This window comes from Zonotrichia albicollis, chromosome 1 (assembly GCF_047830755.1).
Source record: "Zonotrichia albicollis isolate bZonAlb1 chromosome 1, bZonAlb1.hap1, whole genome shotgun sequence".
NCBI classification, from domain to species: domain Eukaryota; kingdom Metazoa; phylum Chordata; class Aves; order Passeriformes; family Passerellidae; genus Zonotrichia; species Zonotrichia albicollis.
The window spans coordinates 124,249,374-124,277,181 of record NC_133819.1 but is presented as its reverse complement, the minus strand read 5'-3'; the positions used below and the strand labels follow the sequence as shown (position 1 = coordinate 124,277,181).

Here is a 27,808-nt window from a genome sequence, read left to right as displayed (position 1 = left end):
CCAAAGAGAAACAACATAAAAACTTTCCCTCTACATGTTTTACATGTTGATTTAAACCTTGTTTTTTGTCCCAATACTAACTCCATAAATACGAAAGCTATTTGTTTGACTGGAACAGAAACTGCATAATCTCATGTAAGTGATGTTTAGACATGTTTTCTAATTCTATTGATCAATCTTTTTTGTATTGCTAAGCAGACTTGAGTTTTTTCCCCTGAAGTCTGCTATGCTTACCTTTGAAATCTGGACTTCAATTTTTTTACAGATTGTCATACACAGACACCTATAGCAACTGTGAATATAAAAATGATATTATTTTGTCTGCAACTTCTAGACAAATGACATACCTACAAGCATATCATGCCTTTTAAATATGAGCTAACCCTGTCTTTGCAGATGGTATGAGTGAACAAAATAGAGCAGATCCTGACTATAGAAAACAGGTGAAAGTGTTAGAGCATTTCATAGCACAGACCACTATTCTTACAAAAGGTGAAAATACATCAGAGTGTTTTCTGACTGATTCAAGTCTTAGTCTGTTCAGTTTCAACTCAAAATACCAGCTTTTGATATAGCTAGCTAGATTCATTGCAAAACAAAATATGCATGTATGCATGCTCATCTAATAACCTAAACAATGTGGCAAGTGCATGCATCAGTCACTCAAGGGCATCTCCTTGGCAATTTGCCTTCGCTGTTCTGCTAGCTACAAGCTCTGCGGAGAGGCTACGCAGAGGAGACTCTGCAAAGGGCACAGTGTTGCCCCAGTGGGCAGAAGCACATGCACTAAGTTGACAGTAACAAACAGTTTTCACCATGATGCCGAATCTTTGTCTCAAGTTCATCAGCAGTAAAAACTATTTCCTGTAGTCATATGAGTAATAATTCAGTGTAGGATGTGGTGTGCTGCAAGACCTTCAGCCACATTCTGTGACCCCTTCCAGGACCCAGGGCATAAGAGGGTAATTAATCATAGATAACATTGGGGTAGATACACACTGGCTTCAAATTCCCTCTTAAGCTCTTTGTCCCTTCTGTTCCAAGTCTTTTCACTGACTCTGAAGACTTTCAACCCTCCATGCTTTCTGTTGTCCCATCATACCTCTTAACAATGTCTGCACTCTCTCTGCAATGTCTTCTGGCTCTGGTGAGACATGTTTCCCCACACAACTGACAGTCTGGCTCTGACAGTCTAAGGAGCCCCTGGCGGCAAACTACAAGTGCTTACCAGCATAGAAGGATGTTTTAGCAGCAGCACACTTGGCTCTGGAGACAACATAGTTTCCAGCTGAGCTACCAGCTTTAATGCAAAGCCTTCTCTCAATGGCAAACTCTCTGTAGAGCTCGTTGGTAAGAAATATTGGGATGTTAAACTGTTCCTGGTCAGACATCATGGTGATGTGGGCAGGGAGGAAACACACTCCAGAGACTGTGGTGAGGGAACAGCTTCCATCCAGGAGAATAACAGATTGAACAATTTTTCCTTTTTTTCACCCAAAGTCTACTGCAACTTCCAGTCTGTGCTGTAGAACTATACAAGAGCAATGAACATGTTTGTGTGGGCATCTGTGCATTTGTGTAAGAGATACCATCTTGGATAACTCACTGTAGTTTACACCAGGCACCTCCAGAGCTAACAGCATGAGCTACTACAGCTTGAGAAAACAAACCAATTCCCTGTAGCTGTGGCTGTAACAGACATATATTTCCTGTGGATCCAGCACAGAGGGGAACCTGTAACACATACTCGTCACTAGCTTATACATGCACATTCATGCGTGAGATTTTTGTTCTTATTGGAAGGGGATTCTTTACTTAGTAGAATCCAGGAGAAGACAAATCAAAACCTTAAATAGAATAATATTTACAAAAAGATAAGGCTACTAACACAACTGAAGTTTCTAAAGACAGAGTAGGAAATCAGGTTGTAAGAATCAGCTTGTAATAACAGAAAGCTACAGTCAATATTTAAAGCAGAATTTTCAGAAAGTAGGTGTAATTTTTGAAAGGGATTAGGAGTAGACAGAGGTCAGAATTTTCAGAAAAGAGAGAATAGTTGTGAAAAAACCAAAATAAAACAAATCAAAGCAGGAAACACAGCTTATATCTGACTTCCATATGAACTGCTGCCTCAGTTTGTTGACAGGCTTAAGGTATGGAGTGTACTAGTTCTTTGAATAGTTTCTAAAGCTATTCACATAAAAATATTCCCATCAATATCATTGCAGCATCCATCTATGTCTTTTAGAGATGGTCTTTAAACTTCATTTTATTTAAAATATGAGCAAAAGTTCATTTTGAGGGAATACATTATGCATTATTGTTTTGGTTTTTTAAAGTTGAGGAAATAAGTTCCAAAAACACTATGAGAGTTTTTTGTTTGTCTTGACCACTGATTAGTGTTGATTTGTTGAAAAGGAGAATTGCTGTTTCAGAGAAGCGTTTTAGTATGGGACTGAAAGAATGGCCTACTGTCTGCAACCATTATTTTGCACAGCTGGTGTACATACAAAAGAAGACATTATTGAATAACATACACTTAATGCCACACCTCTTATTTCTGCTTAGCTAGGAATTCTGATTATAGTGCACTGAATATTTGTCATTTTCTGAATTGGAGCTTAGGTCAGAAGTAGACAACAAAAATATCATCCTTTTGTTTTATCAGTCCTGTTAAAATACATGGGACCATACGCAAAACACTAGAAGAAAATTAAGACAAATACTTTTAAAATATGCCTAAAATGAGGGGTTTTTTCTCTTATTTTCCATATATATTCCTTATTTTCCATATATAGTCTAATATGGTTCTGATGTGAGGAATCCAAATGTAACAGAAGTGTTCCACTACATTAAATATAGTTATTGAGGAATTTACTTGAGTCAACTCAAAACATAAGTTGCAACAGAAGTCTGCCTAAGAAATCAACAGTAGTTTTCCTTGAAGAAAATTGCAAGGCATAATAAACCAGTTCAGTTTTGAACTGGTCATTAGAATAAGACTTAACACATGCCATTCCTCTCAATAAGAGACCTACCACATGACACAGAATCATAGAACTGCACAGGCTGGAAAAGACTTATGATCATTGAATCTTTAACACTTTCACTTAGTTTGTATAATCAATATCCACTATGTATCTTTTTCATAGAATATTCACCAAAGGCTTCTGAAAAAGACAGTGATTTTTAGTACTTTGAAAATATTTTATTTCCTAAAGACTAGTTCATGCATTTAGCCACCATTCTGAACAGCGTGCAAAGCAGACACCTGATGTATACATGTGAGAAAATGTTCCACATCAGAATTATGCCATGAATTAGGAATTTAGATTACAGACATATAAAAATCTCTTGAAAACAGATGTGATTTAGTTACAGTTTTTGATTTGTTTATTCTAAAAAGCATATGGAATATATTAGTCATGAAATTAGCTCCTAGTAAGTTGGAGTATGCATAGTAGGTTATGTCTAAAGTTAAAATCCAACTATCTTCAGGCAAACACAAATAATTTATGTGCATCTCTAACATGGCACATTTAAAGATTACAGCATCTAGACACTATTGCAGTTCCATGTTAAGTGTTCCAGCAGGTGTCTTGCACTTTTGTGGTTTATTTTTATATGGCAGGCATTGGCATATCTGAATGAAAAAATGGTGCAGTTCTTAAAGATGCTGAAATTCCTTCAGCTTTCTTTAATTTCATTGGGAATAAAAAAAGTGGGAATAATTCAGTGGGGATCTAGAACTGGGTCATTACTGTACATAGAAATATCTATGTTCTGCAGCTTCATTTGTAAAAGTTGTGGATTCCAATATAAAACAAAGATATTGGAATCCACTATGAATTTTCTTGCTGATTTTTAACTTTTATTTCTGGCACCATTAAAAATAACCAGGGACAAATAATGGAAATAATGACAATTGACAAGAACTCATAATCTTTCAGAAGCCAGAATTCATCAAAATAAGTTTTAGCAAGAATAGCACAATGTTTTTTGTATGAATAAATAAAAATTCTTGTAAAGACTCAAGAGATTATTCTATTTTGCATGATACAAATAAAACTTTCCCCACAAAATTGTAATCTTACACAATTTATGGTAGTTTCCCATAAATTACATGAGTATATTGGAACCTTGTTAATAATTAAAAGTCTTTTACTTTTTCAACTCTCAAATAAGTATTAGAGTAAATAATTTCCAGTCTTCATCTGACATGACATCTAACCAATACAGGCATCACAAAATAAATAATTTATGAAAAATATTTATTTAAAGAGCTGTAATTTACCTTGCATTTACCATATGCCATTCATCCAAGTATCAGTATAAAATATTCATTAGAGAAACTCATTAAAACAAACTTCTATACAATGAGGTGACGGGCCAACAAAAAACATCAATCATCACAGGGGTTTAAGTTGCTATTAGTCCATATACATAAACTACTATTTCAAAGTAAAAAAAGATGAATATTTCTACATTTACCCTGGAATCACCAGAGCTACATTAAAGCTTTTTCTTCACCTATTTCATGAGTCCCAAGAACTCCCTGACAGAACACAGAGATCTAATTTATTAATGATGAATAAATCTGATGTAATAATTAATGGGAAATCTATAGCTAATCTTAACAGAAGAATAGCTAGGCATGTAATGATATTTAAGTCTTGCATAAAAGATCTTAGTTCATGCATTACAAGCAGGGCAATTACCTGTGCATGTATGCAGCTCTAGATCAACAAAAGGGTACCAAGCATTAAAACAGTGCAGGACTCCCCACAACCAAAGATATGGAGTCTCTTATAATTCATAATACATTGTTTTGAAACTGAACCTGAGGATAGGGAGATGATATATCAGAAAAAGTAAAAGCTATCAATATCCTCCAGTCAAAAATACTCATTTTGTATCAAAATTCTTTTAGGTAAGAAAATGAGATAGCTTCAGGTCTGAATTCAGAAAAAGCAGCATGCCACATCAGTGCATTTATGGGATGCACCTACAAAACCATGTACCTCACTCCTCTGTAGATTCTTCCACATTAGGAAGTTCTGGTAAATATCTACTTCACATAGACTGCATTTCTATTATACTGTTGATCTGTGATTAAATGCTCTAATAAAATTAACTGGCTTTGCTACAAAGAGAACATCTGGAGCAATGTTTAATTTTGTGTCAAACATATACAGGAAACACCTGTCTAGTTAAAGTAATTTTTACAAAAATGACATTAATCCATCTTTTGTGGAAATGCATGTCACAGTTGTTACATTAAAAAGCAATATCAACAAACACAGAAATGGTAAATTACTTTGCAAGTAAGTCTTCTAAAATTAACCAAAAATTCATTAATCCAAATGTTACCATGTTAATCTGATTTCACACTGAATAAGATCTCCCTTTTTTCTTCAGGTTAAAAATACCTTTCAATTATAGCACGATAAGACATTCAGAAGTGAAATTAAGTTACGTAATTAGAAGATTAAAAGTAGAGGCAGAATATTCATATGCACCTCTACAAAACAGTGAATTAAATGTTTAATATAAAAAAATGCATTTTATAGGGAAAAAAACACATAAAAAAGTTAAATATACCTGTTATATAGAATTGGGGCCCTCAAGTTCATTCAAGACAAAATGAGTAGGATGTTACCTTTGTACAGAAGTGTGAAAAGTACCTATGATATATGACAGAAATATTCTTATTTTATGGGATCTTTCCAATACTTATTTTCTCCAAGATATTAGTACAATGTGTACTGTATGTTTTGAAATACTTCCACTGAAAGTGTGGAAGATGACCAAAGTCAACAAAAAAGAAGTAACTCCAATATCCAAGGTTATGTGGTCTTTTTGAGACAATTCTTCTGCCTTAATATTTTTCCATTACTTTATTAACTTTCAATTAATTTTCAACCTAAAAATAGTCTTTAAAGGCTATGAACTAGGCTTATTCCTAATTTGAGGTCAAATTAAATAAATAAAAAAGAAATAAAATTAATATTAAAAAATCAAGAGATTACTGCTACAAGAAATACTACAAAAGGTGCTGTAAAGAAACTTCTCATGAGTAAAGTTTAATAATTATATATCACAGTGTATCAAAATGCCTCATCTGGTTCTTTCCAATGTTAAAGGCAAAACAAATTATCAAGTAAAGATTGAGTAGGTCTATTTACTAACTTGTAGGCTCTTCAGCATTTAATCTGTTTTTGGTCATAGATAATATTAGGTGCTGTTTTATTGAATAATTTCTTCTGTGTTTAAAAATAAAATATTTTTTAACTTTTGAGTACAATCTGAATTACATAGTCATCTGTTGGGACGGTCCTTTGACCTGGGTTAGAGAATAGAATTCAACAATGTACAGAACAAACTCAAGTGTATTTGAAGAACCCTCAAGGTACTCTGAAAGTGATTTTGGGGCTGAAGTTTTTAGATCTTCCTGTATCATTACCAGTAGTGTGAAGACAAGAGAATTGGGAGCAGTTTCTGAGGGCCTACTTGGACAGCCAAAGTCATGATAAGACTTAGCCAAAAGTATAGATAAGAAGATAAATAACTGTAGAAATCTCTGCTTGCATGTCGAGGGGTCTCAAAAGAGACCACGGGGTTTATGCCTTACATGCTTCTGTTTGCAGAAGGGTGAAAGAGCTCCTTGAGCTTGTGAAGGACAAACAGAAAATCATGCTGGAATCATCAGAGGACTCAGTAGGACCATATGTGCTGGACTTCCACAGGAGTGTAAGTGGGTTTATGGCCTTAGCACACCATTATAACCTTGCTGAAACAAGTCAAAACCAGAAAATCTGGTATGATTGACAAGTAAAGGCTTAGACATATGATGTGGGGCAAAAGGTCAAACTTCTGATCCCAGATTGGCAAGAAAACTATAAACAGACTAGGACAAACTATTTAACAGCATTAAGCAGGTCAACAGTATCATAGAGCTTCCAGACAGATAGCAGAAGCACACACTCTACAGCTTTAGGACAGTAAGTTTAACCAAGTTCTAGCAAGAACTGGAATTTTCTTTACTAAATGTAGGCCCAGTGTGAAATGGAGCTGAAATCCATAATGACATCAAGATGGAAGACAAAAAGAAATTACTCTGGTAGAGGGATTTCCCACTTCAGTCTGTATCCATGAAGGGGATTCAGAGGACAGTGGTTCTGTCAGATGACATCCAAGTTCTGTCACTGATGTGCTCCAGACAAGCTGGGGCAGAGCTCAGCAGTAAAGCCTTGGGTGAGGCCTGACTCTTCAGAGGTAGAGGTGTAACAGTCATGTGAAATGGAAGCACTGTGTACTTACATGTTGTGGCCTGGACCTAGTGTCTTAACTGGTTTTTTAATTTTCAGGTGTTCTGTGATGGCATTTAAAGCTGTTTGCTTTGCTGCACCAAGGTTATTTGGAATAGGGACTCAGAAAAGTGAATCAAGGTCAGAAAAAGTGAAAATGATCCATCAAAGACAAAAATAATTTTACAAAAGAAAAAATCAAACAGCTCTCTCAGACCTTTTAAATGGTGGATAACCATTGCAAACTTGTTCTTTATAATATCTCTAGACTTTTTCAATTTTCCTCGTGGGACCACCAAAAGAAAAAAAAACATAATTAATGCTGAGTCCCAGCACATCAGAAAACAAACTCAACTTTTCTAGTGAATTCTTTCCATTCTTACTGACTTATCTTAACATCTGTCGTCTGTTTAGTCAGTCTGCAGCTACCACAGTGATTGGGAATGACAGTGTGACCTCAGCTGGAATTAAGAGAGATAGAATTAGGAAAAAAAGAGAGATGTAATTAGAAAAAAAATGATTAGCCTTACAACTCTTTCAAATTGTAAAGCTAAACAAGTCAGAAGCAGAGAAGAAAACTGCCTCTGAAGCCTTTGTGATAGCAGTGTGGAGCTCTGGTGAAATAAAGTATTCCCGTTGCTTGAACCACATTTGGTGACTGCACACCCTGACATTACCATTCCTTCTCAGAAGAACAGTGCACAGCCACTGGGGCTCTATCTCCCTGCAGACATTGCCACTTCAAGGAAAGAGCTGGAGAACAAGGAAGCATAGAATCATTTAGGTTGGAAAAGACCACTAAGATCATAGAATCATGGAATGGTTTGGATTGGAAGTGGCCTTAAAAATCATCTAGTTCTAACCCCCTTGCTTTGGGCCGGGACATCCTTCACTTGATCTGGTTGCCTAGAGCCCCATCCAGCCTGGCCTTAAGTACTTCCAGAGGCGGGCCAGTTAGAACTTCTATGGATATCCTGTTCCAGTGCTTCATCATCCTCACATTAAAGAACTTCTTTCAAACATCTGACCTAAACCTAGCATCCATTTGAAACTATTACTCTTTGTCATGTCACTATATAAAGTCTTCTTATAAAAAGTCCTCTCCATCTTTCTTTGTAGGCTCCCTTCAGATCATGGAAGGCTTCAATTAGGTCATTTCAAAGTCTTGTTTCCAGGCTGAACAATCCCAATTCTCATAACCTTTCCTCATAGGAAAGGTTCTTTATCTCTCTAATTAACTTGGTGTCCCTCCTTTGGACTCTCTCCAAGTCCATGTCCTTCCTACACAGCATATCCCAGAGCTGGATGCAGCACTGCAGGTGGAGTTGCACCAGAGCTAAGCTTCTTGAGGACAGAATCCCCTCCCTCACCCTGCTGGCCACACTGCTTTTGGTGCAGTCAGGATTCATGTGGCTTTCTGAGCAGTGAGTGCACACGGCTGGGTCATGCCCAGCCTCTCATCCACCAGCATACCCAAGTCCTTTTTGGCAGAGCTTCTCTCACTCTTTTCATCCAACAGCCTGCATTGATGCCAGGGGTATTGTGATGGGGAACTGCGTCAGAGTTTATAGAAGTCCAGATAAATGGAATCTGTATCACTTGCCCCCTGATATAGTTGCCCTTTCCTAGATGGCCACTAACTTGGTCAGGCAGGACTTGCCCTAGGTGAAGCCTTGCTGGCTGTCCCAAATCACCTCCCTGTCCTCCCTGTGCCTTAGCACAACTTCTAGGAAGATCTGTCCTATGATCTTCCCAGGCACAGAGGTGAGACTGACAGGTCAGTTGTTCTCAGGGTGCAGTGGTAATGATGGAAGAGGCACAGGCAGGGAACATCCCTTGGGTTGGATCTTATTCATTGTCTTTATTCATTGTCTCACTTTAGGATTCTCATTCCTCACAGACTCCTGCTGCAGTGATGTGCCTTCTGGCTTGTAGTGAGGTGGTTGTCAGTCTAATCTACCACACAAAGAGTGATAGCATGAGAGGAAGAGACCTTAAGTTGTGCCAGGGGATGTTTAGATAGGATATAAGGAAAAATTTGTGCACCAGAAGAGTTGTCAAACATTGGAACAAGCTGCCCAGTGAAGGGGTTAGTCACCATCTCTAGGTGACTAAGGTATTTAATATACTTGTAGATGTGGCACTTTGGAACGTGGTTTACTGGTGGACTTGGCAGTTTTAGGTTAACAGTGATCTTAGCGGTCTTCTCCAACATAGAAGAGCCTTTGATTCACATACCACACTTGCAACCTCTGCAAGTGTTTCCAGTAACCCAGGCAAAATATTAATGCCCTGTGACTCATTTTGATTTTCTGCTCTGTCAGTGTCCCTGGGCAAGTAGTGCTCATTTAATCCTACATGTTCTTCATGGGTGCTGCACAAGCCAACAGCCCAATGTGGTGTATAGGTTGTGATCTATCTTGCTTCATTGTCTGGCCTTATTATGGTTTCTGACAGGCTAAGGAAGAGCAGACCTGCACCTACAACAAGTGGGCAGAACATGAGAGGCTGTGGATAAAGATGTGAGAGGAGAGAGAATGGCCCTCCTATAGATGTGGCAAGGAAAGCAAAGATGTCATCTTGAGAGATATATTTTGCTGAAAAGTGTGATCTTGAATTCAACTTTTAAAGAGATTTTCAGCATGTGTCAGACCCCTCATTACATGCTTTGTTCAGGCAGATGGGGGCCCAAACCCACCAGACCTCAGGGTCACAGGGCAAGCTTGCTACTTTCCCAGTAGTTTATAACTCACTTCTAAGTTATAACTTAGGCAGTTATAACATCTACAGGGGACTGTCCTGGGATAACCACCTCACCATGGCAGACTGGGCAGAGAGAAACTCGACAAGAAACCAAGTCTGAGGAAACATACAAATATCAAAAGGAAATCAAGTATTCCAGGACAGGACTTTTCCTTGGTGGGGGGCTTTTTGTTGGTTTGTTGGTTTTTGATTTTTTTGTTTGTTTGGTTTTGCTTTTGATTTTGTGATCTTTTGTTTTGTTTTGTTTGGTTGGTTCGGATTTTTAAATTATTTTTTTGTTCTTTATTTGTAGGGCAGGATGACTCCTTTATATATATTTTTTGAAGCTCCCTTGAAGCATCAGAAAAGTACTTTTTACTATTTATTTATTATTTTTGAGTGTGCAAAACTTTCTCCCAGATTGTATCTTGAAGAAGACTTCCTGTGCATTCAATTTCAGCACAATTTTAAGCATTATGAGCCTAGTGTTTTGCTGCTTTGGCTTCTCCATAAATGTACTGAACTTTGCCAGGTTTTCTGACTGCACTTTGAGAATGAATTTTGGCCTCAGAAAAAGAGATTCATAGAAATACTGTCCTTTATTTTTCAACTTTCCTATGGGGCAGAGGGTCTTGCAGTGCTGTTTGCAAGGTCATTTTGAAAGTCATCACTTGTCCCTTTGAGACATCTTTCTTTGTGTTTCATATTAGCATTTTTACAGTCAGAAACAATAAAGGATGTTGCTCTTTAGGAAAACTCCTAGCATTTTTGATGTCTCCAAATCGGAAACTGGTGCTTGGCCACAAATTGTCACATTTCTGCTCTGAATTTGGTTTACTGAAATTTGGATTAACTAACAGACCATTCAGAAATGTTATCAGATCTTTGATATTCTGGTCAGTGTAAGGTCAGTTTCACAAAACCACCTTAATAGAATCTTCGTTACAGCTGTGAGATATCATGAGGATCAATCCTGCTCCTACAAATCCTATGTGGATATCAACTTCTGGTGATTAAAAAAAAATATATTTTTCATTCTTACAGAAAATCAGTTCATATATCCCCCAATATTTCCCTGTTCCGAAGTTTTTGTTTAATATAGGTCTCACCTGCATTTTTAAATACAGAGAGAGAGGTATGTTGCCTTGATGCTATTTTCTTTAAAATGTAGAATCTGTAATTATAATCCTGTAAATTTATAGATATGCTTAAGTATTATTTACTTTGATTTTTGTTTAAAAGGTTTTTATGGCTAGGAGTTTTAAGCCTGTATGTCTGCATGCTCCCTTATGTTATATACAAATGATAGCAGTTCTCATTTTATTTATAATAAGATTTTCAGTCTATTCAGTGAGTTAGTAGAGTTTTTTTGTGTGAATATTTATTGTACTTCAGAAAGGCTTTACCTATGGCTGCAAGCATGTGTCTTGGTTCAAAATTATCCAGTACCAGAAAATGAGCTGTGGTGTAAAAAATGATACTTAAATTTAAAGCCTGAGATGTTGTCAGGAATCTCCTGCATATTTAAGGTAGAATTCTACATAAGAACAATGGGAGAGATCCCAGCTCTGCAAAAGTTACTGCTAGTGCTTTCAGTGAATCCAGAATTCCACATCATGTCTTCCCTGAGGATAAACAGACTCACCTGGTCTTAAAATCAAAGAACCTATTCTCATTCTCACATTAATAGAGTGGGAGAGCACATAGCCTCATTGACTGAGGACATAGCAAAGTAAAAATAATATGAATTGTAGTTGTACCTCTTTTAAAAATTTATAAAATTTTAAAATATAAATAAGAACCAACATAACTTTTTATGTTCTTCAACTAACTAGAAAGAGGCATGGATATTTGGTATATAAGAAAATCTTTAAATCAAAAATCTGTCTCTATATTAGTTTCTTGGAAATAGCCTGCTGGCACTCATGCAGGATTAAGAGGACCTTAGGTCAAAACAAATGAGAGAGAACTGTTTGCAATGTGTTGGTGATGTGAATAAATGTAAAAGATTCCTGTGTGGAATCTGTCAGCTTGCAATTTTGTGACAAACCGCAGGATTATTTTGGTTCAGGATTCTGCATTATGATATGGAAACTGCTTTCCAACCTAAAAATAATATATTTTCAGCTAAGGAATCAGCATTTTATATTTGGGCACAATATACTGTCACATTGTGTGATGTTGCTAATGATGTGCTATGCAAAGCTGATGAGATACTGGCTACTTACAAAAAATGTAAAGTGACATTCTGTGCACCTACCTTCAGCAGGAAAAGTCCTTGTAACATATGTCATGTAGTAACAATGATACAGCCAACTGACACCAATTAAAAAGTCACAAATGGTTGCTTTTCTCTAATGTTCAAAGACCTCAAGGAATTTAGATGTGTACATTAAGGATCAGATGCTTGGTTGCATATTCTACAAACTATGTTTTAAACAAATCAGCATACAGATGGCTGTGACAATAACTACCAGGAAAAAGTGAAGGGTGAACTGTCACAAAGTTTGACAGGCCATTGCATATTGAGAGTCTTTCCCTATTGCTCTTTGAATAGTCAGTCCCACAATATTTCTATACTCTGTCTTGCAGGCAGGTGGAGGGTGGGTAAGTATTCTGATTAAGGCAAGGGACAGGAGATGCATGAAAACTGCAATAAATATTTTTATCCTTCTATAAGTGCTTGCAGTTTGACCTTGGATAAACATTTAGTCAGTCTGACTTGGTTATCTGCATCTGCAAAGCTTGGATACTTCAACCTTCCAATCTAAAAATTTTCTGCATGTTAGCGAGACACTGAGGTACCATGACAATTGAATTACTACCATAGGCTGAATTAATTTTTTTTTTTAGCAAATTTTGCAGGTTTTTTTTATGGTTTTTGAAGAAAAAACCATTTAATGGTTTTTGAAGAAGCTTAAATTAACAGAAACCTGTACAGTAAATTAGAGAATCCTGAACTAGTGACACTGAACAGGAAACAGAAACATTTGGGGACAAAAGGATTAGTAAGTTCTCCAGAGAAGAAAAGAGGTGTGAAATACACATCTGGCTTATCCAGAAATACTGAAAAAAAGGGAAAAATGGAAGAAAAACACAGCATGTGATAAAATATAAAGAAAAGCCAAGAAAGAATAGACACGTATTTAAAGTGCCAAGGTCACTTTTTGGAAGGCTAGAGAAATGTACTTGGGATAATTAATGACAGAACTCTCCTCTGCACACAAGTAATCAGATAGGACTGCATCTATTGATAGAGTTATCTGTAAAATTAATGGAGAGAAACACTATTCTCAGCAGTTATGACACTGAGAAATTTTAATTCTCAAGGTATATGCTGGAGAACAAATGCAACTAATAGCCAAAGGAACTCTGTATTCCTAGATGTGTTTAGCTGACATGTTTCTTAATCAACTATCCCCCAGAAGTACTTTTGGTGAAAGTAACTTTAAGTAATTGACATGGAGTTAATTAAAAAGTAGATTCAATTTAAATTAAAGGGAAAATATACAAAACTAGGACAGTCAGTAAGGTTTGGGATTTCAGAAAGATCTATTTTGATATGAGAATTAAGTTGTAAAGTAAATTTTTTTGAAAAAACCTTGAATATAGCCAATCTGAACTTAAGAACTTGAGGTTTGCAGCTTTTCCAAGTCAAAAGTGATTAACTTTTGACAGTAAGATATGTCATGGATAAAGAGAAGAGACCTTACAAAAAGAGAGATTTATATGTGCATAACCCTCTCAGAACATGCATAAGCAGAGGCTATATACATAATAGGAAGAACGTATGAAAACAAAGAATGTAATGTTTTAAAGTCAAGCTGGGATGGAGTTTGCTAGGAGATGTAAAGTGCCTGAAGTGTCTTCAAAGCAGATTGGCTTTCACCCCACTGCTTCAGCTAGAAGACTATTCAAGATTTCCTGTGAACAAGCAATACAAAGCTTTTTTTTTTTTTCCACCAACTTCAAGACATTCAGGACCAATTTCACACTACTATTACTAGGAACAATATTTACTTCTGGTTTATCGCTCTCTTCTTCCTTTCTGACATTCTCAGGAAAAGCAGGTCATCCCAACTGTTTTTCTTCTGCTTTTTTTTCTTTAGTATACTTTTAGTTTCATTGAATCGTTGAATGATGGCAAGAGGAACTGTAGCCATTACCAAGGTGTACTATTATGAATAGTTCCCTATTGCTGGCTCTGACCTCTCACTTTGTAAATTTTTGCCTTTCTTTGTGCCCAAAACAGTGCTGATCTCATGGTCACCAACTAATAATCCTCCTACCAATCCTTCTTGAGTTGTTTCCCTCGGATGATTTCCCAAAATAAATATGCCTATCAATAAACCATTAGTAATACTAGGATGAAAGAGAAACTAGTTCAGATGAAATATGTTGATTAGTCCCAGCTGAGGAACTGGAAACAAGTTTTCAGTTACTACATTTTTCAGGAAACTGGAAGGACATTCCTAAGTCACTGCTCTACCAAGCAGTAAGACTCTGGTGTCCTCCTAAACATATTGCAGTAAAAAAAAAAAAAATCCTAAACAGTTTTCAGATTGAGTTAATAACTATAAAAGGCATTATATGATGTGTTGTCTGTAATTTGAATAGAAGACTCAAAATGTCTTCTCCCATTGTATGTTTCAATTGATTATTTTCTTTCCATTATTAGATTTCTCTCCATATTCTGTAAATAAAGAAGTTTTATTTCTCCTTAAGTCTTTGATTTACTTTGAAAAATACAGAAAAGCTGTCTGGCAACTTTTCTTCATGTTTTTGTTTGTTTTGGTTGGTTTGTTTTGTTTTTCTAACAGAGAAAGGCCAGTCCTACTATTGATGCATCATCTCTGTTCATCTCCTTGAATTTATGGTTCAGTTTTAAGCAGCAGTTTTGAAAAGACAATGACATTTCCAGGTTTGAACCCTGATAAAAAACATGACACAGAGGGAGAAGGAATAAAATGCCTGGAAAATTAAGACTTATGGCAATGTAATGACCCAAGAAGAAAGCACTTCCACTATAGAGAATTCCCTACAGTAATTTTGGAAATCTCATTACAGACATATCTTCTGTTACTTCAAGGATAGTTTCAAATACAATTTCCCTGCATTTCTATGTAATGATAAGAAGCTCTATCTGCTGCTTAAGGCCCAACTCTTGAACATCTGTAATTCAGGACATTGTGTAGAAAAAATAAAGAGTGTAGTATGCCAATTAAATCTCCCAGAAGACTGGATTACCACAGTTTTGTTTGATCATAGCCTTGTTTAGTGTTTTGCAGGGTAATAAATAGCAGAGAGATTTAATACGCCTGTGTCTTCAAGTTGGAGTGTTACAGTTTCACTTGGAAAGCCAATATTAGCTCTTTCATGTTCTTAGGGAGGAAGAAAAAGAATAAGGAAGACCCTTGTTCAAAATAGCTCAACAGCTGGCCTTTCCTTTTGAATGAAAATGAAGGGGGAAAAAGGAATCAAACCTAGACTTTATGATCATACTCTCCACTGTATGATCCTTTCCTCAAACCTTGCTTCCTTTAGCAGCTGAAACTAGATGCCATACTTTATTTTTAGCTTTTTAGAGATGCCTGGTGTTACTAGTTTGATGACAGAAGAGCAGAGGACAAGCATACTTCTTGATGCAAATAGTTAAGGAAAAAAATGGCTGGTGGCTGACTAGTTTAACCAATTTAAAATTGTCCTCACAGATGTTAAAAAAAAATTATAAAGTAATTTTTCTGAAACTGCTGCTGGGCACACAGTACTTCAGTAATTAAAAAAAAAAAAGCCAAACCCTATATAAAGGTTACCAATATGTATTTAATAGTATCTACTATTTTCTCATTAATCTGTTTTTTTCTTCAAAAAGAAAATATATTAATTTATCTATAAAAATGTTATTGCTCTTTTGAAAAGATTTCTGCTGACTGGCCTGTTATTTCACAGGATTAATTCTGGATGAAGGGAAAGCTACCACCCTCTGATTGTTTCTCTTGGGTGCATATGTCACCTTTCCTTTAAGTTAATAATTTCATAACTGGTGATATGGCTGATTTGCTCATGAAAATAAAGGCACTCTGATCCTATATGTTATTTATCATTTGGTTTCACAAAAGGAGCACATTTTGATGTACAAATCCATTCTCAAACAAATCTGATTCCTTGCTAATCCATAGAATATTTTGATCTTTACTGGGTAATGAAGTCTTCATTTTTATGTGTAAAAAAAATCTCATGTATAATACAAACAACATTATCTCTAAAACTGTGATACATCATCATACATGCAAAACCAAAGCCTTGGGTAAGACAGACTGGCAAGTTAGATGAACCACTTCAATTTTCCATCAATCAAATTATAGTTTATTGTTCAGCTGAACTACCTCAGGCAACACAAATCTAAAAACTGTCATTTTGGAAACATTACATTTTTTTTCTGTCACATTATAACCCAAGCCAAAGCCATAAAAAAGAATGTCATACCATTACTGACTGTAATATTCCTTAATTTAAGAACAGCTAATTCATCTGCGATATATACAGTGTTCCTAAGATTTTGAGCTTATAGCAGTGTTCAGTTACAGTAATCTTATAAAATCCATTAGTACATGTATTATTTTTTAAATAATGGAGATTTTTACAAATTCAATTAAGAACAGAATGGTTGTTTATAACAGCATTTTAATGTCTACATTAGAAATAAGGTTTACATTTCAGAATCATCTAATATTTCAATTATTTGGTTACTATGAACCCTAAATTGTCGGGAATTTAATTCAAAATTAGGTTTCTATGGCATACACTTGATGAAATAATGTGACGTCCTTTTTCTATTTCTTTACAGCAATGAGTGTCATCACTCTAAGACTCAGAAGATAAAAATTAAACCACTAAATGTTACAGGTATGTTTGTGTTCTGTCACCTAAAATGCACCTATGTCCCTTTTGCTATTTAGTCAATAGAATTCCCCTAACATTGAAAATGTAGTGCTTGTACATTTTAAATGTTCTGTTTACCACTTACCCTAATTTTCTGAATGATAACTTTATGGTGTTCCTTTATTTATCCACATTGAAGTGCATATATGAGTTAATGGAAGAGTAAAGGGTGAGAATTACAATGAGAGGTTATATTTCTTCCCTTCTTAAAATATATGGCATTAAGAGTGTGAAAAGAAAGAGAGTTGCTAATAAAAGTATTCTTCCCTCACCATCTATATGCTTAAAAGTATAATCATGGTATCCTAGGAAATCATAAACTTAATTAGGACACCACTCTTTAAATAATACGTGATGAAATTTAAAGATAAGTGAAATGCTGTGAGAACATACACTCCACTGCAAAGATATATATCATGAGGACACCTGTCCCCCCCTTAATTGACTACCTGCTGAAAGAAAAACCTGCTAAAAGAGCAGATTTACTGTGTAGTGAGGCAGTGAATTTAAGAGGTCTCTGCTGAATAAAAAACTGGTTCCATTGGTTGAGCTGGGCCATGTTCTTGAGCAAGTTCAGACATATTAACCGAGCTTTTATGTGTTTTTTATGCACCATTTATTTTTGAAAAATCAGGAATTTTCACTGCAACAATTACTTATGCACCAAAGTAATAAAATTCTGGTGGTTGATAGTCACCACATATATGCTAAGTACAATCCAGCAAGGATTATTGTACACAGTTTGTATGTACATGCAAAAAGGTGAGGGAGATGAGTGCAAGACTACTAAGTGTAAGAAATTTAATCATAGTGTTTGCATTTCCTTTTGGTTTTGCTTTTCTTTTAATCAAATTGGTTTATTTCATGTAAGGTGCAAATTTTCCTAAGGAATATATTTCTGCTCTTGTGATTCTAATAATTACTGGTTATATTCATGGATCCAGTTACTTTTCTATTAGTCTAGTACACTGCCAAAGGTAGAGAGTAAACAAGAATCAGATCCTTACAGAGCTTTCTTTAGAGGATTACACTAAGGCTCTCAAATGCACCACAATTTTTTGGGAACCAGAAATACCAGTCCTAAATTTTCTGGGCATATTACAATTTAAGCCACCCTATTCATTGAAAAGCATCATGCTGGCAAGTATCTTAAGAAGCAGTTAGAGAAGGTAGGCACCAGATCTTTTCTAACTAACAAATCTGTAACTTCTAGTTTTATGTTTGTTCTGTAACAAAAGTTTTTCTATTTTATACTATTTTGTTTCTTCTCCTAAAAAAGTTTTTCTTTGAGCTGAAAGAGGTCTGATCACTTTTCTGTGATTAGATCTGATTCTCAGTTTTGAATTTTCCGGATCTAAATGAACCCTAAGAACGTGCAAACTTTATTCATAAGGTATGTAAAAGAGAGGCAGGAAGAGAGTATCATAAAACTAGTTACAGCAAAAAAATTTGACTGACCCGTCTAAAACTCAGTAAGATGGGTAAAATTTGCTTCCTCTCAAGTGAAAACACAGTTTTTGTGACTCATTCCACTGACTTATGAATATATGTATATTTTCACTATGTCTATAAAAATTCTTGTTTTATCCTGTTTTACAGGAAGCTGGACTTTCTTACTGTGTTACTAGCTGCTGGCAGTGGAAGCACCCAAACCTTTGGCATATTCAGCCTTGCAATAAAATCCAGGGTGTTTCCTAGATACACTATAATTAACTTCAAATGCTATGTTAAAATTATGTTAGGGTGTGACTTAGACAAAATAAAGCACTTCTAAGTGAAGACTGATGTGCAATTCTAAATGCACCCTTTTTTGTCCATAGGTACTATAAATACTGTAGAATACAATAGATAGCACCAAATCAAAGCAGTTTATGTCCCTTAAATCCTGGATTTTAATTTTACAACATGAGATAGATTATTCTTGGTGGTATCTTTCTTTTTCCATTGTTTTTATTTTTAGCTCGTTTAAACTCTTGCTGTTTAAGCTATGAGAAAAGCCTCACAAGTCATAGGCACATTTTGCCTAATTGCATTTAGGATTAAGCATTAGGATTTGTTAGTGTGTAATTGTGTTGGTTTTGCTGGGCCTGGTGTGAGAAGCTGCTAGAAACTTCCACAGTGTCTGGCACAGCCAGTCTGTGATGGCTCTGAAGATGGACACGCTGCTGGCCAAAGCTGGGCCAATTAGAGATGATGGTAATGCCACTGTGATAACATATATAAGAAGAATATGGTTGGGCAGTTAGAATTCCAGCCAGAGAAAAATAGGAAGTGAGAACATGTGAGGGAAACAACATGGAGACACCCAGGTCAGTGGAGAAGGACGGCAGGAACTGCTCCAGGCGCCAGAGCTGAGATTCCTCTGCAGGCTGTGGTGAGACCACGGTGAAGCAGCTGTGCCTCTGCAGGCCACGGGGATCCACGGGGAATGCAGAGATCCACCCACAGCCCCTGGGGGAGGTGCCCATGCTGGGGTGGGTGGTTGCTTGGAGGAGGCTGTGATCCAGTGGGAGACCCAGTGGAGAGAGGGGCCGCTGTTTCCAGGCTGGAGCAGCCTGTCCTTGGAGGAATGCACCCCATGGAAGAGTGACCCAAGCCACAGTAGTTTGGGGAGAGTTGTGTGCCCATGGGAGGGACTCACACTGCAGCAGTCTTGTCAGGACTGCTGCTCATGAGGTTTGGAGCCATGCTGGAGAAGTTCATGGAGAACTATTTCCTGTGGGAGAGACTCCCTGGTGTCACAGGGGAAGGACTCCTCTCCTTCAGCAGCAAAAGAAAACCTCAGGTGACAAACTGACCAGAACCCCCATCCTCTGTCTGCCTGTGCTGTTGGGGAGAAGGAGGGAAGGGTTGGGGGAAGAAAAGGCGTTTTTTAAGGGCTTATTTTACTTCTCATTATCCTCCTCTGACTCTGTTAGTAATAAGCTTACTTTGTACCTCTAAGTTGAGCCTGTTTTGCCCTTGGAGTGTTTTCTCCTGGTCCTTAACTCATGAACTCTTTCTTTAAATTTTTCTCTTCTCTGCCCAGCTGTAGCAGGGGAGGATGAGTGAGTGGATTTTTGGGTGCCTGGCATTTGGCCAGTGTCAAACCATGGCTGTAACTATGAATAAAGCTTAATAAAATTAACATGGAGCTCTCTAGTAGGTAGAACCTGAAATTATGAGTGTTTGCACATACCTGCTTCAAATCCTTTATAAAGGCTATCAGCCAGTACATTTACATGGATGTTCTCCCTTCTAATTTGCAAGTACAGTTTCCAAAGTAATTTTTCTCATTTCAGTCATGCCAGTGAAAGAACTTCTAAATGTGCCACGAGCTTTATGGTTCTTTTCTTTAGGAACCATATTCAATCAACCTATTTTTCTTTTCTTCCAATGAGTTTTAACTGGGCTGCTTCCAGGTAAGTTTATTTTTGCCCGTTATTTTGTATGGCTGTCAGGGTGTGATGCAAAGTGCCCAGGTTTCAGTGCCATCTCAGCCTTGAGACCTTCCCCACTGCCCTCACTTCTGGGTGCTCCATGCACAGGAGAAGGAAAATAGACATTGCTATCTCTCTACGCTGTAGCCATGTTTTGAAGGGGCAGCAGCAGGGCTCAATTGTCGACTCCATTCACTCATCCAGACCATAGTGTGCCCAGCAGAGCTCCCTCCAAGGTGAAAGGCTTTGTTCTAAAACAATGGACCTTTGTCATCATCAACTGACACACCACACCGTGAGTCACATCTCAGCTATGTCCTCTGTAATGTGCTTCCAAGAGAACTAATATTTTATACTTTTCTCTTATTCCTTTGTTAACCACCTTATATTAGGAAAAGTACAAGCAGTAGGAAACGTGGATGTACCTGCTGAAATGGGTAAAAACTATATCCAAGATAAAGAGCGTATAGCAATAACAGTCCAGAAAAAACATGAACCAAAATGAAAATGTGGATGCATCTTTAATAAGAACTTGTGGACAGGTTTCATTTATGATACTGTTGTAATGACATGATCTCAGACTCTCCCTTCAATTTATAAATAGTGAAAAAAAAATCAATAAATAGGAACTCATTTATTTTTTCATTAAGCCAATGTGTTGGTAGAGAAATATGGCAGATCCCCAGGTATTCAAATGCTGCCTACAGCTTGCCCCTCTCTGAGATCCTTTTTCACCTTTGTCACATTTTAAAAATGCTTTCAAAGGTGACAATCAAACGAGGAGACAGTAAGGTTTTTAACAAGGCAGTCATTTTTAACTATCAAAGTTCTTTTCATTCTCTACAGATACATATCAAGTAAGACTGGATTTGTAAATTCAGGCCATGGAATTAAATACAAAAAAAAAAAAAACCAAAAAAGAATTGCTTCTGGCATTATTATTTTGGACTGATTGGATCATTGGACAATGTTCTAAAAAAATTTTACAAGTTTGAGTCCAAACAGATCTTTTAGAGAACAGGCTTACAACATTACAGACACAAGTTAATCAAAGCAAGACTTTCTCTTAGGTTGGTGAGCAGAGGAGGCATATAGGGAAAGGGAAAGAGAGAAAAAGTTTCTTTAAACAAGTGCATGCAAAGAACTAGAAAGTACTTTGATACTACTTTTTCCCCGAATAAAAATGTGGTCTCTTTTATGGAGGATGAAGCTGTAACTCAGTATCTCTGTGCTTCTTAGTGTGTTAATCCTATACAAATGATGAGTATGGAGCAGTACCAAGGATGAAATCTTACAACTCTTTCATTTGTTAAGACATGGAACACTATTTTTTACATGTTACATGAAAGAAAAAAAGCTATGAAATACCAAAGAATATAAAAACTAGAAGCCATAAAATGAGGGGTAGACTTTGAAAACACATCATATTGTGGGAAAATGACCCAAATGTTCTAGTTTTTATGAGGGTGCTTGCTCCCCTTCTGACCTTTTTTCCAGATTTGTATTTGGAACTAGAAGGATATCTTTCCGCTTTTGGAAATCTCTTTAAGAAGGCCTGTGGACAACATGTGTTGGATCAAATGTTTCAGAACTTTAAGGTTTTTCAAAGCCTTTTTTTTTTTTTTTTTGATATTGCAGTTCTTTTCATTACTACTCATTTTGATGATGGTTGGTTGAACTGTATGGGAAAAAATGTGAACCTGCTCAAAGATCATTGGTTAAAAAATCTGAACCAAACTGAAGCACATATTTTTCATAGTATTTCTCTGTTTCTGTTTTAGAAGCTCAGAAGCACAAGTGGTGTGTGATTTTTTTGTGCATGTACGTGTGTCTTTGTACGCTTTTCTGTCTTACACATAAAGACGATGTTTGACTATGATATAATTAGCCTGAAGCTGATCCACACTTCTCTACCATGGCCACTAGGCAGAATGTGACTATCCCAAAGACATAGAAGTTCTTTCTGGATATGAAATGAATTTTTGTATTCTTAGTTTATTCATAATTTTGTATTGTTGTTGCCCTCGTTGTAGTATTTATATACATATGCGTATATACAGCAAGTGTAAAGTAAAAAATATCAACTATGTAAATATATATTGTATATACTTAAAGATTTCTGAAATTCTGAAATATATTTCCCAAAAAGTTGCACTTATTCTCATATATATATATATATATATATATATATATATATATATATATGCATATAATGTGGTATCATGTAATGCAGTATCAGATTCACTGGCAAAGATCTGTTTTCACTAAAGATGACAGAGTCAAACTCTATACCAACCAGACCATTGTTATAAGTATGTATAGCTACTGAGACAATCAACAGAACTATCAGAACAGGCCCAGCAACTAACAATATAACAGTATTGTCAAAAAAGTCAAATAAATCAATTTATTGTTAAAAGAGTAGTCAACAATTATTGATATTTCATGGTGGTAAGGAAAGAAGTAAGCTGTGTATTTTCATGCAAAAATTTTTAATTTAAATAATGGGAAAAGCATTCTTATAAGAAGAATAGTATTTGAACAGGTTATTCAGTGAGGTTGAGGAAGTCCCTGTAATGGCTATTTTTAAAGAAGATTAGACAAATGTCTGCCAGTAATGCTGTGTAACTGATCCCATACAGAGCAGGGGTGTAGATTAGGTGACCTCTTGAGGTCCCTTCCAACACATCTCCATGAAGTTCTGATTGAAAAAAGCCCAACACAAATATTTATCAGACTTTTTTTTTTGTTCACATAGTTGGTTACTTTATGATTCTGTGAAAGAGCAATGAACTGGAACTGACAACAAATGTTTTAATTTGGCAGTTTAGGGGGAAAAAAAGATCTTTGCACTTATTTTGATGTCTGTTACTGGCAAAAAACACAAATGAAAAGCTGCCAAAATGTCTTTGAGACAAATTCAGCCAAGTCGTTCTCTTTCAATATGAGACATATGATTAGGTCTACAGCCAATCTCTGAACTCTTTACTTGTATCTTTCACATTACCACTTTGAAAATCTATTTTGATGTAGTATACACAGAGGCAGATATGCACACCCACTTTCTTTAAGCAAACTTAGAGAAAAATATGACTAAACTTTTATTATGCTGGTGCTTAAAAATGTAAAGTTACAGTTAGCATCGTTGAAGAAATCCAGAATAAGGACAATGGTCATTATCTATTCATTAGATATATTAAACTACTTCTAGTTGATAGTTTAAACTGCACTCATACAGAATCATCTGACTGCCATTACAGGAAGCACCATTACATGACACTTACCTCTGAAGTCAGGAGCTGCACATCAAGTGGTCACAAAAAAGTTGAAAAATACCAGCCTCTGTTTTGGCTTTTCTTCAGAAAAAGAGTAGACAAAGCCTTGGCAACTCCAGCTACAGAGTGACTTCAACCACTTTATTTCCAGCCCTTGTGTGAGTGTTGGAGAAAAGAGTCAACCTCATGGGCATCTTGCACTCTTTGGAATGAAAAGGCTGGGATTCCTCATCCTTACACACATCAGATGGAAGAAAAGCCTCTAGTCAAGGCACTTTCCTAATAGCCAGGAAAATATGACCATAGCTGCTGGCTGTGATTCTCCACAACAGTCAGAGAAATGGACTTCCAGTTCACTTCCATAAAGTCAAGAACATTCAAACACCAGTAAGGTAAGTGCCACATTTGATTTGATTGAGTGCCACATTGGGTGATACCCAGATGTACTGAAGTTCCAAACATAAAACCAATGCCAAAAATACCCCAACCTTTTAGTTCTCTTTTCCAAGTAAAGAAATCTCTAAGCTTTGCTTAGAGAAGACATTTTGAAAAATTATGGCTCTTTCAAGACTCTGTTATTAAGAAGTATGATGTCACAGATAGTGGCTGGAAGAAGGGTATTTACAGCTACTTTTTTTTTCCTAAGGCTTAAAGTTGTTAGGAAGTTATCCAAGTTACTTAAAGTATTACAATAATGCCTTAATCACTTACACTCCTTTTCTTCCTACCATCATCATGAACAAAACCAAAAGCAGGCATAAGTCAATTTTCTCCTGAGAATCTCACAAAACTGTTTCAAAATTCTTATTTAATCTATATATTCCAATCATATTTTATTGCTTCTTCAGCTTCTCCTTTTAACATCTTTTACCTAACTTGTTTTCAAAATTGTAACTTTCTGGATTTAATTTGCCTTTGAATATCTTCCAGTTTTGACTAATAGCTTCACATTCAAAAGTCTTTGAACAGTTATTTAGTTGCTTTGAACTCCTGAAATTCAAGTGTAAACTTATTTGGCATCATGATGCATTAGCACTGAAGAATTGCAATGAAATAAGAAGCGGCCTTATTATTTGGACTATTAATAACTCTTAGGTCATCTGTTAATCCTTCCTTATTTTTAAAAAAAGGTGAGTAAAATTGTATTTAAAATATAACAGTACCAAGCATGTTTTTATGAGGCAGGATGCTAACTGATAGAGCTCAGCAAGGTTGTAAACAACTCTTACACTGCACACAAGAAGATTTGAAATCTCCTCAGAATCCCTTTCTTCTACAAGCCATGCCAGGAACAATAAGAATTAAGTGTGCTGAAACTTAATAGTTTGGAACTGCTCTGGCGTGGGTGTAAGGCAAAAATAAGAGGTTTTTGAAAAATTCAGGACAAGTAGTTTGCATACAAATGAACAATTTGTTCTTGAAAATGTTCTTTCCATCTTGTTTTACTATTAAGCACAGTCAAGGACAATTGTTGGTATAAATTTTGATTATTATCATGAAAACTTTGGCAGTGAAAACCAGTGAGAACTTACTGTGGGAGGATGTCGGCCCTTCCAACTTTCTGGTCAACATCCGGTAGCAAATGAAAAAAAATAACCCCAAAAAATTAACTCCCAAACTTTTATCCTACATATGGCAAAGAATAGCATTTTTAGGATCTCACACTGCATAATCTTACTCATATTACTAGTACTGAGCCCTATGTGGTAGAATTTGTCGACTCAAAATTTTAGGAAGCTCCATTAGGTAGAACAAAAAATTAATTTTAGGATGAATCTTCAATATTTGGCTTTTCAGTGCTTCTAGCCATTTCATATATTTTGGAATACTCTTGTACAGGATTTTTTTTTTCCTGGCTGCAATTTCTATCTCCACTTATACTAGATTTCTGCACTATTGGATACTACCTTGATTTTCTTCAATATCAATATGCCATTGCATTACTGCTGAACTGCTCAAAGGACACAGTATAGCATTTATATAATTTTTCTTCTCTTATAGGGGTTTCAATTCACCTGTAGAAGGAAAAATGACACCTGATCCAACAAAAGGTTGCTGGTACAAACATAGTAATGACATAGTAATGATCGTGTACCAAATGAGTGCTTTGCGTCACGTGGCTGTGGCATTTCCAGTCCTAGATCAAGAGCTCTGAAGTAAGATTTACTGTGTTGTCAAGCCATGGCCTGAGGGTTTTAAGGAGCTTGATTAGAAGATTCATACTGTCACATACTAGGATCTGTCGAGTGCGATGAAAGGTTAGTATTTCACACAATGATTTGCAAACCTTCAGCTGAAATCCAGTAGGTTTTGGTTTTCTTTCTTTTTTTTTTTTTTTTTTTTTTTCCCTTGGGGAAAGTAGATTGTGTGTATTTTTTCTCCAAGTTTCACTAGGTCATTTGCAATTGATACCACAGCAACTTCTGGTCAACATGTCCTACATCCTTTTCTAAGAAAACAACTATATACTAGCTCATAATAAACTTGTTCTTACTAGTACTCTAGAGTAAGCATATTAATTCTTAATGTTCAAGGTAAAATTTTAGTGAAATAAGAATATTTCACTAAAAATTTTAGTGAAATAAGGACAGATCTCTAATGTTTTATATCAGGAAAATTGAAACTAGAAGCTGTAGTCAGGTGTTTCACTCCTTTACAAATGGTGTAGTTCTGCTTCAAGATAAAAGTGGATCTCAGAAAGGTTTATTCAAGTAAGAAAAATAGCTTGACTCAGTCAGGTCCAGATAAAAGGAAGGTTGTTTCTAAATCAAAAATACAAGCTGTCTTTCGGGACTCACTCCTGTCTAGCACTGAATGTTCCCCCAGTCCTGTTTGCTATTAAATGCTACAGATTCCTACAGAAGTTACAGAGACATGTTGCTAAAATCATGAATGTATATTAAAAAAATCAGAAGATTTTGCCTTTGTGGTACTTTTACTATTTATTTTCAATTTAGTTTTTTATTTTCACCATTTTTGGTAAGGCATTTAAGTGAAGTATCCGGACTGTTACTGGTAATAATAATTTTTTATTCTGCCCCTCCCCCCAGTTCCTTCCAAAAAGTAATTTTTCAAAACAAAACCCTATGCCATTTGACATGGGAAGTGTGACTGCTATCAAGTGGCCGGGTATCAAATGATTTACCCCCCTTATCTATTCTCAATCTTTTCTTTCCATTTGCTTTACTTACAATGTAAGATATGCTACATATTTTGGGAGAAAAATTCTTGGAGATGTAATAGAAAAATTAATGCTTAGACTAGACACATTATTTAGAAATATTTGTTTGACATAGCAGTTATTAACAGTTTTTGACTTAGCAATTATTAACAGTTTTACCAAGTATACTATTATGGCCATGTCATATTATGCACTTAGACATTCAAAAGCATATCCCTACTCTAAAATGTGATTTGGTAATTTTTTTCTTCAGTAAGTGAGCACCTTCCTTAAAATAAATTATAGGGTTTCCCACCATGTTTTGAAGATCTACAGAGGTTGGTGTGCTTGTAAGTTGCAAATCTTAGGGCTGAGAGATACCACCAAATACAAACCAAATAACCTTCACAGATAAAGCCTTAAACTAAATAGCACTGCAAATAAGAAGCCAACACAGTCTTTAGAATAGTCACATGAAGCAGTCTGACTGTCTAATAAGCTGCCTGACTGGCCAAGAATACCAGCAGAAAAAAAAAATCACACTTCAAAGAACCAGGAGGGTGTCTTCAACAAGTCAGAAATTGGTTTTTGACCTTTCTGACTCATGTAAGCTTTCTGGATTCCCACCTGTGGTTTCTTTTCTAAATGATTTGATGATAAAAAGATAATATTTTTTCTTCTTTTGAATTGAAGAAACTCCTCCCTTTTTGTATTGACTATAACACTGCTGAAGCCAGCTCTCTCTAGTATTGCCCTTTCAGGGGTAGGAATAAGAACTGTCTCTGCTACATTTCTCTGCATTGCATTTCCTACAATATTAACAGCCTGAATAGTAGAAATCTTCATTTTAATTGCACATCTATATATAGTTGCTGCAAAATGAGCATTATAACCAGTTTAAGTTTGGGGTTTTTTTTTGGATTAGATAAATTCAACATGAATGATGGTTTGTTTTTTTAAAGA

At 36.0% G+C, this 27,808-nt stretch overlaps 1 long non-coding RNA gene across 1 annotated transcript in view; it reads left to right on the top strand.

Moving 5' to 3' along the window:
* The window catches only part of LOC113459530 (uncharacterized), a 54,350-nt gene that overhangs the window by 23,229 nt on the left and 3,313 nt on the right, over positions 1–27,808 (top strand). The window contains exons 2-4 of the long non-coding RNA XR_012582906.1: positions 16,897–16,955; positions 23,671–24,077; positions 25,687–25,943. This is a non-coding gene — a long non-coding RNA (uncharacterized LOC113459530). The remainder of the gene's footprint in view (positions 1–16,896; positions 16,956–23,670; positions 24,078–25,686; positions 25,944–27,808) is intronic.